An 18,011-nucleotide genomic window follows, 5' to 3' on the forward strand; every position below is an offset into this window, starting at 1 on the left:
AATCTGAAAAGTGATCTCGACTACAAACACTGCTCTTACTCTCACTTAATGTTTTTACTCAATAGTACTTTCTCATGAGATTAGGAGAATTAAACAATTGTATTTAGTGATTATAAGAATAAAATTGGTGCTAAGTCTACATTTGACAAGCATTGCTTTGGAATTCTAAATATATGGGTTTGAATTTAAACGACCCCTTAATAGCTGTGTAACTTTTCTAGTACTTATCTCTTCTGAACTTTTCATTTTTTGTTAATCTCACGGGTTAGTGTAAAGTTGGATGTAAATAAGGTAGCCTGTAGTCTTGGGACATATTGGGTACCCAAGATAGAGCTAATACACTCTCCTCCTCTAATTCTTCCCTGAACCTCCTTTTCGACTCTGTCACTGTTTGTTTCTGAGCATGGAGAGGAGATTCCAACTCTCAACGCACTTTAGACGTCCTTGTTATAATCTACTATCTTGTTCAGGCCTCTAATGTGATTCGTTTGCAAAATTTATAACTGGGGTTTCCAAACTCTTTTTTTTTGTTGTTAGGAAAATCCAGAATGCTGGTTACTACCCTTAAACAGGTCTCTGTTTGTTTGCTTTTTCTAAAAGGAATATGTCTAAAAGATGTTTTGACTCAGCACAGTTTTAAAAGACACCGGCCAGGCGCGATGGCTCATGCCTGTAATCCTAGCACTTTGGGAGGCCGAGGTGGGCAGATCACCTGAGGTCAGGAGTTTGAGACTAGCCAGGCCAACATAACAAAACCATGACTCTACTAATAAAGTACAAAAATTAGCCAGGTGTGGTGGTGCACGCCTGTAATCCCAACTACTCAGGAGGCTGAGGCAGGAGAATCGCTTGAACCTGGGAGGTGGAGGTTGCAGTGAGCCAAGACTGCACCACTGCTCTCCAGCCTGGGCGATAGAGCAAGACTTCATCTCAAAAAAAAAAAAAAAAAAAAAAAAAAACCGCATTGGAGAGTGAACTAAGACTGTGTTGAAAAATTTGAATCAAAATGGTCTTTGATCTTTGAATCAATATTTAGCATAGGGTTATTATAAATTACTTATTTGTTGTTCAGTACTTGAAACCAAAGCAAGAAGAAGAACTAACACGTCCACATAATTAAAACTGGAATCAAATCCAGATTGTTTAATTATTGATAAATATCTATGGTTTATTCATAACTTTTCTCCCTTCGTCTATTTAGATGGCCTTAAGGCCATTCTATTTGCAGTGCACTATTCCAGAAGCTGAGTAGGGAGAAAAGGAAACTTAAGTGAATTTTATTACTCTTTGCTATAATACTTTAATCAGCTTCAGAGATTGAGGGTAATTGTGAGTTCTTAGTGAGGGGACGCAAGTATGTAGGCAATGTGTAATTTCAGACAATTCCTTAAAACACAACCTAAGAACCTCTTACATTCTCAGAAAAAATGAAAAGTTGTGTCAAATGGTGGGTCATGTAGAGCTTCCAGCTGTAGCAAATATAGATACAGGAAGCCCAGTTAAATTTGAATTTTAGATAAACAGTGAATTAATTTTTAGTACATGCATTTTCTGTGCAATATTTGGAAGATGAAGGGGTGGCCTGCCCCTCCACACTTGTGGGTATTTCTCATCAGGTGGGACGAGAGACTGAGAAAAGAAATAAGACACAGAGACAAAGGACAGAGAAAGAACAGTGGGCCCAGAAGACCGGTGCTCAGCATACAGAGGACGTACACCGGCACTGGTCTCTGATTTCCCTCAGTATTTATTGATCACTATTTTCACTATCTCAGCAAGGGGAATGCGGCAGGAGAACAGGGTGATAGTGGGGAGAAGGTGAGCAAGAAAACATGTGAGCAAAGGAGTCTGTGTCACAAGTTCAAGGGAAGGTACTATGCCTGGATGTGCACATAGGCCAGATTTATGCTTCTCGCCACGCAAACATTTTAGTGTAGTAAAGAATAACAGAGCAGCATTGCCACCAGCATGTCTCGCCTCCTGCCACAGGGCAGTTGTTCTCCTATCTCAGAATAGAACAAATGTACAATTGGGTTTTATACCAAGACGTTCTGTTCCCAGGGGCAGGCAGGAGACAGAGGCCTTTCTCTTACCTCAACTGCAAGAGACCTTCCTCTTTTACTAATCCTCCTCACCACAGACCCTTCATGGGTGTCAGGCTGGAGGACAGTCAGGTCTTTTGCATCCCATGAGGCCGTATCTCAGGCTATCTCAGTGGAGAGAAACCCTGGACAACACCCGGCTTTCCAGGGCAGAGGTCCCTGCGGCTTTCCGCAGTGCATTGTGCCCCTGGTTTATCGAGAATGGAGAATGGTGATAACTTTTCCCAAGCATACTGCCTGTAAACATTTTGTTAACAAGGCACATCCTGCACAGTCCTAGATCCCTTAAACCTTTATTCCATACAGCACATGTTTTTGTGAGCACAAGGTTGGGGCTAAAGTTACAGATTAACAGCATCTCAAGGCAAAACAATTGTTCAGGGTACAGATCAAAATGGAGTTTCTTATGTCTTCCTTTTCTACATAGACACAGTAACAGTCTGATCTCTCTTTTCCCTACATATCCCCCTTTTCTTTTTGACAAAACCACCATCATCATTATGGCTCGTTTTTCCTGGTTGCTGTCTCTTCGGAGCTGCTGAATGTACCTGTAGACTAACAACAGACAGAACAGGCATACAAGGATTGATACAAAATTTACAAGAGTGGAACTTTTGATGGTTTTAACCCAAGTGTCGGAGTTAAGATTTGTGAGGCCATCAGCAGCTTTTACGATTGCCTCAGTTCCTGGCACCACATTTAAATGGGCTTTTGATTCCTCAAAAATTTGTTCTTTTAATTTTGAAATATCTAAAGTAAGGTTATTTTCTCTTTCTTGTAGATGGCATTTAACCATGTCCCAGTGTGATGCTCAGACTCATTATAGGCTCGGGGTGTAATACAAAAATCTGACGTATTCTAGTCACACTGTAACTGCAGAAGGCATTTCAAGCACATGAGCCTATCTCCCATCCAAATGACAGTTTGTCTAAGATCATTAATTTGGTTTGCCAATTTTGATTTATTTGGGTCTGAGAATTCCACTATTTTGAGGAATTCTTTTGCCAATTATTTACATATTCTGCAGTTTGAACAGCAGCTGCAGCAGTAGCTGTGACTGCGGTAAGGCCCATAATCACTACGATCAAAGTAAAAATAAATCTTTTAGATCTAGTTAGAATTCCTTTTAATACTTTTGTTAAAATATGGATGGATGACGAAACCTCCCGTGGTCGGTCTATGGAAACAGGGATCCACACGCCCTCTCTTGCCCTCACCAGCAGAATATGGTGCTACCAATTAAAAGTCGAATCAATGCAAGGAAACAATCTACAGTTTTCACAGGTTGTAGTTTGGGAATCTGGTTTAATAATTATGTTTCCTACAACTAGCATATAAGGGGGTTTTACACAACTCTGCAAAGGAATTGTCAGATTGGAGTTTAGGTGGATAGTATAATATGGCTTATGATCTCTTATTCCTATAGCTTGATTTCCAGACCAAATTTTAATGTGGTGCGAGAACACAGTAAGCTTCCATTATTCTGGATGTTCAGGACCAGTAACAGGACTAACTAACTTTGGTCGAGGTGATGAAATTACCTTTTCACCCCATTTCCGTGGATAGGGTGATTTTAACCTTCTATAAACCTGGTCCAGCTTTTCAGTTAAATCACTATCACAGGCCGGATTAATGGGGCAGATGGATGGGGCCTGTGAACATGAGTGAGTCTAGTCCGTACAATTATAATATAATTGGCCTTGAGGGGCCCAGTCTGTAATAGTTCCAAATTTATTGTTTTGTAATACCTCCACAGTTATTAGCCACACATTCTTTCCAAAGTAAGACTTCTGGGCCTTTTGATTCTTTGGGAATTTCCTTGGGGCAAGGCTTCCCCTTAGGCCTAAATTTTTTATTTATTTTATATATATATATTTTATTATACTTTAAGTTCTAGGGTACATGTGCACAACGTGCAGGTTTGTTACATATGTATACTTGTGCCATGTTGGTGTGCTGCACCCATCAACTCGTCAGCACCCATCAATTCGTCATTTATATCGGGTATAACTCCCAATGCAATCCCTCCCCCCTCCCCCCTCCCCATGATAGGCCCCGATGTGTGATGTTCCCCTTCCTGAGTCCAAGTGATCTCATTGTCAGTTAGGCCTAAATTTTAATGATCTTTGACAAGAAGAGTCCTTTAAATTATTTATCTGTGGCCCGAGTGACATTCCACTTACCATGTGATAAGTAAATCTGCTGGTGGCACTGACAGTAGGTACTTCTACTAACCAATTTTGGGTTGTAGGCATTAAACATCCTGGTGCCTTCCTTAGGTAAATAGGAGGATAATGATACCCAATGGAAATATTTATCATTATTCCTTCTTTTTTAGGTTGGGCAGCGCAACCATCATCTGTGGGGCCTGGTACCCATGCACTATTATTAACATATACTTCAATAGGATTATCCATCCATGTGACTGCCGGAATTAAGGACGGGAAAGGCACATAGGTCAAGTAAGTATAATTAGCTGCAGCTGCTTCTGCAGACATGGGGAGACTTATCACCATTGATACAATCATCGAAGCTGCAAGCAGCATATTCTCTGGAGTTTGTGTTACCCTTGTGTTTTTTAGGCTTTTTTTTTTTTTTTTTTAACTAACTGTGATAGCTTCTTTAATTGGGCCCAAGTCAGCGGCTCTGCTTTCTTGGTGGATGGCAACTTCATCTCTTCCTCTGATAACACCATTTTGTTTACCTGGCGCATCAGTGATACTCGATTGCGGGTTTTCTGTCTCCGTGGAGGTGCCTTTTTCTGCATCTCCAATGGGTTTATTGTAGAACTTTAGATGTCTAGTGGGTATCCAAACAGGAAGCTGATTTTTCTCCTGGTGAAACACAAGCAAAGCCTCTTCCCATGTTATCACCTTCCCTATTTTCCATGTCCTATTTTTGATGTCTTTTTACCAAATCAGTTTTTCTTTATGTGGGCTGTTTCTGTTTTGTTCCCCCCCCCAGTAAAATGTTGTTTTGCAGAAGTAGCGGTCTGATTTTTATAAATGTTTAAAACATGTAAAGTATAGAGTGCTAGGTTAAGTTGCATCTGGGGAGTGTTATACTCCTTACTTTTTCCTTTATTTGTTTTACCCATTGAGCTTTGAGTGTTTTATTAGTTTTTTCAATTGTGGCCTGTCCTTGGGAATTATAGGGGATTCTTGTGTATGTGCAATTTTTCACTGATTTAAGAATTTTTGAAATGTTTTACTACAGTATTCTGGCTCATTATTTGTTTAGTCATGTCTTATGATTGGAGAGAATGTGTGGGGAATTGAGAGAGCAATGAATGATGTTCAGGTCAATAATAATGTGGCTGAGACCTGGTCACAGTGCCTTTAATTTGTATAGTGCTTTGCCTCACTCGCATGTTCTTACATATCCGCCTGAAGACATGACAGCATAAGCCTTGAGGGCAGCAGAGCATGGAATACTCAGAGAAATTCTAAGTGGAATGGCACCCAAACTTGGAAGCAGTACCCATAGCAGATGTCCTTGATGGAGAATCCAGGCAAGGAGACTATCTTGTTCCTCCTCATCACCACTTTCCAGTGTTTATGAATGAGACTTATGGGCATGTAAAGATTGAGATTGCCTGGTGATTTGATCAGTGTCAGTTCTTGCAGTTTTAGGGATTGCCATTGTGCGTTTTCTCTATTTAGACCTTTTCCAATAGACCCAGGAGTGCTGGGAAGTGGAAGAGGTGGAATTATCTACACAGAAGGTAGAGAAGCTTGAGGTAATGGTTTAGGGCAGGGGGTCCCCAACCTTTTTGGCATCAGGGACCAGTTTCATGCAAGACAATTTTTCTTCAGACGGAGGGAGGGGGCAGTGCAGTGGATGGTTTTGGGATGATTCAAGCACATTACATTTATTGTGCACTTTATTTCTATTATTATTACATTGTAATATATAATGAAGTAATTATACAACTCACCATAATGTAGAATCAGTGGGAGCTTGGAGCTTGTTTTCCTGCAACTAGACAGTCCCATCTAGGGAGGATGGTAGACAGTGACAGATCATCAGGCATTGAATTCTCGTAAGGAGCATGAAACCTAGATCCCTTGCATGTGCCGTTTACAATAGGGTTTGTGTTCCTATGAGAATCTGATGGCACTGCTGATCTGACAGGATGTGGAGCTCGGGCAGTAATGTGAGCGATGGAGGGAGGCTGTAAATACAGATCAAACTTCACTCACTCACATGCTGCCTACTTCTTGCTTTGTGGCCCTGTTCCTAACAGGCCATGGACCGGTACTGGTCCCATCTCTCATCTCTCTCCTCCTGTTAGAATTCATGACATTGAACTTGTATCTTTTGGTTTGCATGTCCTCTTGAACAATGAATATTTTAATTTTGAGTGCGTGTATTTTTAAATTTATGTAAATTATATTGAGTTAGGTTTAGTCTTAGGTTAGCCATTTGTTTACTTTCTTCCTTTAAGCACAATATTTTAAAGATACCTACACACCAGTATAAATCTGTTGCTTCTAACAAATTGCTTTCTAATATCCCAAGATGTGCATCCACTATGTTTTTACCTATTTATTCTCCTAGCAGTGGGAACCCAGACAACCTTCAACTCCCATCCAGCACAAATAAGGCTGCAGAAAACATGAGTATGAATATTTTTGCACATGTTGTCTTATGGAACTGCCTACACGTGTTTTTGGAGTATGTAGCTACAGGTGGAATTTCTGGGTCAAATGTTTGTTTACTTATTTCGATTAAGCATTGCCAGAGTGCTCTTCTGAATTGCTGTGCTTGTCTACAGTTCACCAGAAGGGTATTACCTGGCTTCCTAACTTTTGCTTAACAGATATAAAGTTATAGCTTATTATTTTCATTTGTATTTACTCTTATTCATGATTTTGAACATCTCTTCAAAGGCTTGTTCATTTTGGGGGTTTTATCTTCTGAAAATTGCCTTCCCCTAGGTCTTCTTTGTCCATTTCTCTGGATTATTATCTTTTCCTTGCTGATTTGAGAATTTCTTGTGCATTCTGAATAGTCTCCCTTTTTAGTTTTAGACATCACAAATAACTTTTTCCATTCTGTCATCTATGAACATTTTTCATGGTGCTTGTTGCTAAACAGAAAATTTTAATATTGATGTATTCGTTAAGTATTTTTGCATCACGTTTTGTGTGTTTGAAGTTTTGCCTTAAAAATCTCTTTTGTCATTAGGTTACAAAAACAGGTTATCATCTTTTTGAATGGAATACACTTTTTTTTTTCTTGAGATAGAGTCTCACTCTGTCACCCAGGCTGGACTGTAGTGCTGCCATCTTGGGTCACTGCAACCTACACCTCCTGGGTTCAAGTGATTCTCCTGCTTCAGCCTCCTGAGTAGCTGGGATTATAGGTGCATGCCACCATGCCTGGCTGATTTTTGTATTTTTAGTAGAGACAGGGTTTTACTATGTTGGCCAGACTGGTCTCAAACTCCGGACCACAAGCAATGCAGCCATCTTGGCCTCCCAAATAGCTGGGATTACAGGCATGAGCCACCTTGCCTGACTGAATGGAATACACTCTTATCCCTGCACTTTTACCTCTCACATTTAGTCTTTACCTAGATTCTTCCTTTGCATAAGTCGATAGACTGGAATTCAGCTTTATTTTTTTCATATGTTAAGCTAAAGCCATTTAAAAAATATAATCTATTAGCCATCAGTGCTTTCCCCATTGATTTGAGATGGCTACTTTATCATATACAAAGTTTCCGCATACTCGGCCTCCAGTCTTTGGGCTTTGTGTTCTGTTCCCTGACTGTGTCTACTCTGGTGACATGCCACCCGGGGCACTGGTCCTGCTCTGGGGCCGTCCTGCTGTCTGGCAGAGCAGGTCCCATAGCTGCTGCTTTTTCAGATTGGCTTGGTTGTTGTGAGCCTTTCATTCCTTTCTGTACATTTTACATTAAGATTTCTTAAGCTTGACTGGGGTTGTGCTGAATTTGTGTTAATTTAGAAATTGTGGTTGGGCGCGGTGGCTCATGCCTGTAATCCCAGCACTTTGGGAGGCCGAGGTGGGCAGATTACAAGGTCAGGAGATCGAGACCATCCTGGCCAACGTGGTGAAACCCCATCTCTACTAAAAATAAAAAAATTAGCTGGGTGTGGTGGTGGCTGACTGTAATCCCAGCTGCTTGGGAGGCTGAGGCAGGAGAATTGTTTGAATCAGGGAGCCAGAGGCTGCAGTGAAACGAGATCGTGCCACTGCACTATAGCCTGGTGATAGAGCAACACTCCATCTCAAAAAAAAAAAAAAACAACAACAACAACAACAACAAAAAAACCAAAAAGAAATTGTATTAGTAGATATAATTATTTTTCTACAGTGTTTTAAAGTAATTACCACATTTAGAATTTCTCTTTGGCTTTTTCTTAAACATACAGATTTTTATCTATGTGAGTTTTTTTCATCTGCTCCTTTCCGCTAGTTTGACCCCTGAATCCTCTCCCCAGCACCCGTTTCCCACCTCTCTTGTTAACCCAGTAGTGTGGGACACCACCACCCTGTCCCTAGCTGCTCACCATTATCCCATCAAAATCCAATTAAAAGACCCCTCCACATTTCCCAGTGTACCCCAATACCCCATCTTTCTCACGCACCAAAAAGGCCTACAGGCCATTAGAAACAAGTTCTGCTTATGCGGTCTCCTTAGACCAACTCACTCTCTATATAACACCCCCATCCTCCCTGTTAAGAAATCAGATGGCTTGTACCGACTCATCCAGTACCTCTGAGCCATCAATTAGTCTGTCGTCCCTATTCATCCTGTAGTCCCTAACCCCTATACACTTCTCTCTCTTGTCCCCTCCAACAGTACCCACCGTACCACCATTGACCTAAAAGATACCTTCTTTACCATTCCCCTACACCCTGATTCCCAAAACCTTTTTGCTTTCACCTGGACTGACCCTGAGACCCTTCAATCACGACAACTCACATGGACTGTCCTCTCCCAAGGCTTCAGAGATAGTCCTCATTTCTTTGAACAAGCCCTAGCCTGAGACCTCACCTCCTTAGACCTTTACCCCAACCGTCTTCTTCAATATGTGGATGACTCCTTCTCTGTAGCCCCTCCCTAGAAGACTCTCAAACTTACACTATTACCCTTCTAAACTCTCTTGCTAACAAAGGATAGAAGTTCTCCCCTTCCAAAGCACAACTCTCCACCCCAACAGTGACATACTTAAGAGTCCAACTCTCTCCCAGGGACTGAGCCATGACCCCGGCATGGGCAGCCTTAACAGACAGCCTACCTCCACCTTCCTCTAAGAGTAAAATTCTCTCTTTCTTAGGACTGACAGGCTTCTTTAGGATTCCCAACTTTGCCCTCCTAGCTTGCCCCCTCTATAAAGCAGCCAAAGCCACCCTCAATGAACGCCTGAGCCCCTCACATAACATACTCCTCAGTTTCCACAAGCTCCAAACTGCTCTTATGACTGCACTAGCCCTGTCCTTACCTGTTGTCTCCCAACCTTTCACTGTCTGTACTGCTGAAAGCCACGGGATATCCCTCAGTGTCTTAGGGCAACAGAAAAGAAATCCTCCTTCCTTTGCCCCTGTAGCTTACCTCTCTGAACAACTAGACAACACAGTCCAAGGGTGGCCAGCCTGTCTTAGAGCACTAGCAGCAGCGGCTATTTTAGCTCTGGAAAGCAAGAAACTTACATTCGGCCAAAACACCACTGTTGACAGTCATCACAATTAACGAGATCTCCTCTCCTCTGGAGGATTAAGCTCCCTTTCTCCTTCCCGGATCCAATCACTCCATGCCCTCTTTATCGAAAATCCCGAATTCTGTCTTGCCAAAAAAGTGCTCCCCTCAACCCGGTGTCCTTACTCCCCATGTCCTCTTCCTCTCCTACTCATTCTTGCACTGACATCCTAAACCACCTACAGCCACATTTTCCAAACATCTCTGAGCCTCTCACCAACCCAATGACCAGCTATTCATAGATGGCTCTTCCTGCGGGCCCACTGACTCCCCCAGAGTGGCTAGATATCTGGTCGTTTCTCTTAACTAAGTAATTAAAGCCAAGCTCCTAAGCCCAAAACCTCCTCCCAAAAGGCAGTACTCATAGCCCTCACTAGGGCCCTCTTTACAAATGCAAATGAGCCAACATTTACACAGACTCCAAATACACCTCACATTCTTTATTCCCATGCCACCATCTGGCAGGAGAGAGGATTCCTTACTGCCAAAGGCACCCCCATCACTAACAGACCCCTCATTTACCAACTCCTTCAGGCTGTGAACCTCCCCACTAAAGTAGGAGTTACACACTGTCAGGCACATCAAATAGGATCAGATGAGATCTCAAGAGGGAACAGAAAGGCCAATAAGGTAGCAAAAGAAGTCTCCCTTTCTTCTGCACCTGCCTCCCTCCTCATTACTCCCACAATCCAACCCCAATATTCTCCCACCAAAAAAGCTTCGCTACTACAACAAGGAGCTTCCTTCCAAGGAAACTGGCTAGTGAAAAATCAAAAACTCATCCTCCCCCAAGAACAAACCAAAGAAATTCTAACATCCCTTCACTAATCTTTCCATATTAGTGCCTACCCCCTGTATCTTCTCCTTTGCCTGTATTTCTCTTCCCTGCACCTATTTGCCTCACTAAAAGGCATAACCAGTTCTGTCTGCCCAGCCAAAGTATGTTTTTCTTGTGCGGAACTTCAATCTATGTGTGCCTCCCTATGAATTAGACTGGTACCTGCACCCTAGTCTTCTTAAGCCCCGAAATTGACATTGCCCCTGGAAATCAGAGTTTACGAGTCCTTATTAAAGCTCAAGTCTGTCAACACAGAGCTGTACAGCTAATACCCCTGCTTGTAGTACTAAGAATCGCCACTGCAACAGGAACAAAGATAGCAGGCTTGTCCACCTTTCTGTCCTACTATCACTCTCCTTCAAAAGATCTCTCGGACAGCCTACAAGACATAGCCAAATCCATCCTTACTCTCCAATCCCAAATAGACTCTTTAGCAGCAGTAACTCTTCAAAGCCATCAAAGTTTAGATCTCCTCACTGCCAAAAAAGGTGGACTGTGCATCTCTCTAAGAATGCTGTTTCTATACGAACCAGTCAGGAATTGTATGAGATGCTGCCTGACGGTTAAATAAAAAAGCTTCTAAAATCAGTCAATGCCTTTCAGAGTCCTGGTCCCAGTAGTTTTGTAATTCCTAGGCACCCTGGCTATTGCCCCACCTAGGCCCTACCATAACCATTTTTCTCCTTTTAGCATTTGGCCCCTGCCTCTTACGTCTCCTTACCCAGTTTTTACAAGATGGTATTAGAGCCTTCACCCATGGAATAGTACAAGGTATGATGCTACTCCAAGGATACCGATGGCTCCAGGAATGGCAGCCCCTACCATCCAGCCTCTCCCACCAACTGTCGCCCCTACCCAGCAGGAAGCAGCCAGATGACAACGGTGCCCTTCTTGTTACTTACTAAAAGGCTGGAATGTTAAGGACCCCTTGCCCCCAAAAGAATGCAACAAGACCCCTCCCCTAAATGCCCTGCAGTTTATATTTCTTCCAAAAAGTTGCCCCTGCCCCAAGTTCCCAGAATGACAGGTACAGCTATAACCACTCCCAGGCTAAACCATATCCTGATACCCTGAGCCAAATAAGGCAAGAACTGACAATTGCAGATGTAGACACACCCCAAAAGCCCCTGAACACCCCCACACCCTTTCCAGAAAATACTTATACCCCCTAGCCTGTAAGCTCAGGTGCTGCCTCTGACTGTTAAGGAGCAGCGCGGCAGGTTAATAAATTTGCTTGCCTGACTTTAGGTCTTCTCGTCCTTTCTCTAGGCTAACCTTACACATTCTACTTACCTCGGCTTTGCTTCTACATTTCCCATCTTTTTAAAATCATTTCCTGCTATCCATCTGTCTGCAAGAATTCCTCCATCTGATCTTTCCCTCATTAATTGTCCCGACCTGCAGGACAGTCGAACAGACCCTGGAAGGGGGAGTGGGAATGGAGGAGACAAGAAAACACGAGAAATAGAGACAAAACAAATAACCTGATGAAGTCTCCTTTAAGGGTGGCGGTGCAATGCCTTATATAGGCTGGCAGAGGAAGAGGTTGGGCCAGGGCGGTGACAGGAGGCTGGGCTTACTCAAATTACAATTGCGCATGCGCCATGGGTTTGTAATTTTCCCGGGCGCGGGATCGCGCCTGCGCCGTAGGCTGCATATCGTCCTGGGCGGGAAAAATGTTTGCGCGAGCACGGGAAAAGTTAGCGCTCATGCGGGAAAGGTTTAGGCGCGGGCGGGAAGGGTTTAGGTGCGCGCGGGAAGAGTTTAGGTGCGCGCGGGAAGGGTTTAGGTGTGCGCGGGAAGCGTTTAGGTGCGCGCGGGAAAGGTTTGTAATAAAGAACCCGGAAATGTGCCGTCTTGTCTCCGCTTTGCGGAGATCAAGCAACAGAGGTCGGCTAATTCCGGGCCTCATGGCTCCCGACAATTAATAACTTGTTTTTAAGATGTAAGATGTAGCTGAGGTGGATGGATCACAAGGTCAGGAGTTTGAGACCAGCCTGGCCAACATGGTGAAACACTGTTTCTACTAAAAATACAAAAATTAGCCAGGTGTGGTGGCAGGCATCTGTAATCCCAGCTACTCGGGAAGCTGAGGCAGGAGAATCACTGGTACCCGGGAGGCGGAGGTTGCAGTGAGCCGAGATTGCGCCACTGCTCTCCAGCCTGGCGACAGAGCAAGACTGTATCTCAAAAAAAAAAAAAATATATATATATATATATATATGTGTGTGTGTATATATGTGTGTATATGTATATGTGTGTATATATATGTGTGTATATATGTGTGTGTATATATATGTGTGTGTGTATATATATATGTGTGTGTATATATATGTGTGTATATATATGTGTGTGTATATATGTGTGTGTGTATATATATGTGTGTGTGTGTGTATATATATATATATATGAAACAACATTGTAAGCCTTAGTTTTCTTACCTGTAAAATGGGAGTAATATTACTTTCCTGATGTATTGCTGAACATTCGAATGTGTTTGAACTGTCAGACATATAAATGCTTAACACAGTGTCTGGTGCAAAGACTCCTTACACTCTTAAGTCCTTTCATACTTGGCGTGGGACATTCCATCTTCCCCTTTAGCAAGGGGCACCCATTCTCATTGCTGCCTTCTGCAGATGCCCTGATTCATGGAGCTGGTTTGGATAGCCTGAGCTTACTGGGATATTTAGCATCCACAAGACATCGATTTTTCAAATGTATTCCCAGGACTTTCAAACACGATTATGAGATAAGTTCTTCAGTTGGCAAATGGTATATTGTTAAGCTCATCCTCAGGTTGAAGTGAAAGTTCCATTGTCGTTCACTATGTCATCCAGCCTGGCTTATGTCTCAAGCTAGAAAAAAATGTGCGTCTAACTTAGCAGAGACAAAGCCTCTGGGCAGATTTTCTCTCCGCAAAGTGTTTGCTGTTGTCCCATCTCTATTCCTGGGGAAGAAACTAGATAAAGTGGGAGGCCAGGTCCTACCATGTGAGCCAAAAAATGGGGGGAGCTGGGGTACAGAGGTCAGGGGACACAATGGAAAAGAATGCCTTAAAGCAGTGCTATAGCACATGCTGGGGCTGAGGTGGGGAGCTACGTGCCTGTGTGTGCACACGCATGCGCCCGGAGGGATTGGAGAGCCAGCAAAGAAGGGCAAAGGGCAATGATTGGAACAAGAAGAAAGGGAGATTGCTTGGTTAAATACCACAGGTCGTGCCTCTAGCTGAGTTTGTGCCTGCTCCTAGCTACAAGTACAAAATCAATATTCTGGAGCAAATAAACACCTGTGAGAAGGTTCTGACTGTTCTCTTTCATTTCAAGAACATTCAGGGCTTCCTATTTTTGGAGGCTGATGTCTTTCACTTTCAAAGTGTGTCTCTCTTCTCCCCATCTTTGTTATTTCCCTTCTCCAGGGCTAGGAAAGGACCTGCTTGCCCCTGGTTCCTTGGAGCTCAGACCCATTTTTGATTCTCTCCTAGCATCTTCTTTATCTTACTCTCAGGCTGACCTGTTAGCTCTTGGTATCTATCACGCAAACAGGCTTTTCAAACTCTCATGGGGGTGGGGGGACCACTCTGCAAACTCAACCCCTTTTGGTCCAGTTGTTTAGCTTCCCCTGTGTGTTCATCACACAGTCAGAGATAAACTCTCAAAGAATAAAGCATGTCCTTTTTGACACTTGATGGCATGAGCTGGGCACCTGGCATAGTCTGCTATGGCCCATTTGTGGAAGCCTTCATGTGTAACCCAACCAGAGAGGGGATGAACAATCTGCAGCATCAGGAATTCTGCTCTGAATAGACTCGAATTCTAAGACTATTCATTTAGCGAAGTAATAATGTTTTACTTTCATTACTGGATTAGCAAGTTGGTGTGTTTTGCATTTTTACCAATATCCTTGAGGTATGTCTTAGACAATATTAAATACTTGGCCAAGATTGCAGTATTATTTATTATTCATTAGGAACTAAAAAGATTATTAAAGGTCTTGTATATGCCTCATGGGAGACAGCAGTACTCCACCTGCTTTAAACATTTAATATATGCTAAAATGTACTTTTTTGGTCTACAGGTCTGTGAGTTTTAGCAGATGTATAGGTTAGTGTAACCACCACCACAGTCAGGAAACTGGTCCTACCATCCCACAAAACTCCATCGTACTTGTCTTCGTAGTCGCATTTCCCCCTGACCTGTAGCCTCTGGACACCACTGATCTGTTCTCTATCATTATAGTTTTATCTTCACAAAAGTATTATAAATGGAATCACACAGCATGTGACCTTTTGAAACAGACTCCTGTCACTCACCGAAATGTTTCTGAGATTCATCCAAGTTGTTGCCTGTGTTAATAGTTGGTGCATTTTTATTGCTATAATATCCATTTTATGGATCGACTACAGTTTATAAATCCATTCACTAGTTGAATGATGTTTGGGCTCTTTCCAGTTTTTAACAATCATGAACAGATGTGCTATAAACATCCATGTACATGTATTTTTTTGTAAATATGAATTTTCATTTCTCTAGGGAAGAGGTTGGCAAACTTTATCTATAAAGGGCCAGATGGTAATTTTTCTGTCTTGTAAAGACACGGGATCTCACTGTGTTATCTGGGCTGGAGTGCAGTTGCTATCATAGGTGTGATCATAGAGCACTACAGCCCCATACTCATGTGATCTTCTTGCCTCAGCCTCCAGAGTAGCTGGGGCTATAGGTGCATGCCACCATGTCTGGCTCTCAGATGGTAAATATATGAAGATTTGTGGACTTTATGGTCTCTGTTGCAATTACTCAACTCTGCTGTTATAGTGTAAAAACAGGCAGAGATAATATGTAAATGAATGAATGTGGATGTGTACCACACTCTTTTTTTTTTTTGAGAGGGAGTCTGGCTCTGTCGTCCAGGCTGGAGTGCAGTGGCGTGATCTTGGCTTACTGCAGGCTCCACCACCCGGGTTCATGCCATTCTCCTGCCTCAGCCTCCTGAGTAGCTGGGACTAGAGGCACCCACCACCATGCCTGGCTAATTTTTTTTTGTATTTTTAGTAGAGACAGGGTTTCACCATGTTAGCCAGGATGGTCTTGATCTCGACCTCGTGATCTGCCTGCCTTGGCCTCACAAAGTGCTGGAATTACAGGCGTGAGCCACCATGCCCGGACATACCACACTCTTAAAATAAAAGATGGATTTGACCGGTGGAAGTAGTTTGCCAACCACTATTCAAGGTAAATATCTAGGAGTGTGATTTCTGGGCCACATAGTAAGTGTGTGTTTAATGTTATCAATGCATGGCCAAATTACTTTCCAGAGTGAGTGTATCATTTTGTGTTCCCACTATTAATATATTAGAGATCTAGTTAAATTGTATTTTTGTATTCAGGTATTGTCTGTATTTTTTTTAGTCATTCTTATAAGTGTTCTATGGTATCTCATTGATCTCACTGTGGTTTTGCTTCATATTTCTCTAATGGGTAATGAGATTGAACATCTTTTCATGTACATATTTGCCATTCACATGTCTTCTTTGGTGAAGCATATGTTCAAATCTTTTGCTTCTTTTTAAATTGTAAGGGAATTTATATCCTCAAATCTTTTATTCTGTTGAAAAGCAATTCTACTCTTCAGTATTGGTAACAAAAAGTCTTGATGTTTCAGTGGCTACTAGCATAAGTCTTTTTCTGTCTCGTGCTGCCTGTCTGTTGTGGGTCACCTGAGATCTGTTCATGATCCCTTAGTCCAGGCTTTTCACTGTGAAACCCAGCCTGGCACCTTGCCCCATCTGGAGTCTTGTTGGTTGGCATGGTAAAGGTAAGTCAAGCTCTAACTCTTAACATTTCTACCCATGAGAAATACATGTAACTTCATCTTATATTTAATTAGCCAAGCAGGCCATCTGGCATGTCTTAGCTTCAGAGGTGGGGACGTCCAATCTTTCCATGTCCTTAGGAGAAGAATGTAGCCATAGTGACAACAGCAACATTGTTACTAACAATAAGGTGTCTAGGCAGTTCTCATGTATGTCATATTCTCTTACAAATGACATTTCTTTTCAATTAAATTTCTAAAATATACCTGTAATCTCAGCACTTTGGGAGGCTGAGGTGGGCACATCACTTGAGGCCAGGAGTTTGGGATCAGGTTGGCCAACATGGCAAAACCCCATCTCTGCTAGAACACAAAAATTATCTGGGCTTGGTGGCACACACCTGTAATCCCAGCTACTCAGGAGGTTGAGACAAGAGAATCGCTTGAGCCTGGGAGGCAGAGGTTGCGGTGAACCAAGATCATGCCACTGCACTCCAGGCTGGGTGAGAGTAAAACACTGTCTCAAAAATTTTTTTTTTCTAAAATGTAAAAGCACTACTAAAAGAAGATATCTTTTAAGGGGAGGCTCACTGACTTATGTATTTCATAAATCAATGTAAAAAATGTGGGGCCTGATGTTTATTTTTCCAAGTAAGGATATTTCCAAAAAAAGTTACAATCACACTTCCATTTCATTAAGAAGGATATTTTAGCATCAAGTGTGAGAGCATAATCTCAGAGTAAAAAGAAAATTGAATGTACCTAGCTCTATGAAAAACTTGTATTATCCTTAACTTTTACATCTCATTAGTAACTCATACCATTGTAAGGATGACATTTGGGATTTCTTAGTAGTGGATTCTGCATTAGGAATTACAGGGAAATGGTCGGGTATGTATCCAGGATCAGGAATGACTGTGCCATGATCAAATTAGGGCCTCATAGAGGTTTAGAAAGGCCATTAGAGAGAAAACTAATGCATATTTCTTTTACTTTAGGTTATTATTTTAAAAAGTGTTACAAGGAACCACATGGGTTATTAATTGCATTGAAAACAAAATGTTCTTTGGCTGCATTGTAACTGGTCAGTGTGAGTGATGAGGTAGTCTTTATCACTTGTCTTGACTTTTATCTAGCTTTACTTTTCAGAGCCCTGCAGAAAGTACAATAGCAGTCAAACTTTTTCATAGTCATTTAACTGCTCATTCTGAACCACTATGAAGTGACTTTTTCCAGCCTCCAACAGTACTTAAAATGTAGCAACAAAAAATACTTTACCATAAAAATACATGTATAGTGGCTGGGCGCAGTGGCTCACGCCTGTAATCCCAGTACGTTGGGAGGCCGAGGTGGGCGGATCACAAGGTCAGGAGATCAAGACCATCCTGGCTAACACGGTGAAACCCTGTCTCTACTAAAAATACAAAAAGAAATTAGCTGGGCGTGGTGGTGGGCGCCTGTAGTTCTAGCTACTTGGGAGGCTGAGGCAGGAGAATGGCGTGAACTCAGGAGGTGGAGCTTGTAGTGAGCC

Source organism: Trachypithecus francoisi, unplaced genomic scaffold, assembly GCF_009764315.1.
Source record: "Trachypithecus francoisi isolate TF-2019V2 unplaced genomic scaffold, Tfra_2.0 Lachesis_group17, whole genome shotgun sequence".
Lineage (NCBI taxonomy): Eukaryota > Metazoa > Chordata > Mammalia > Primates > Cercopithecidae > Trachypithecus > Trachypithecus francoisi.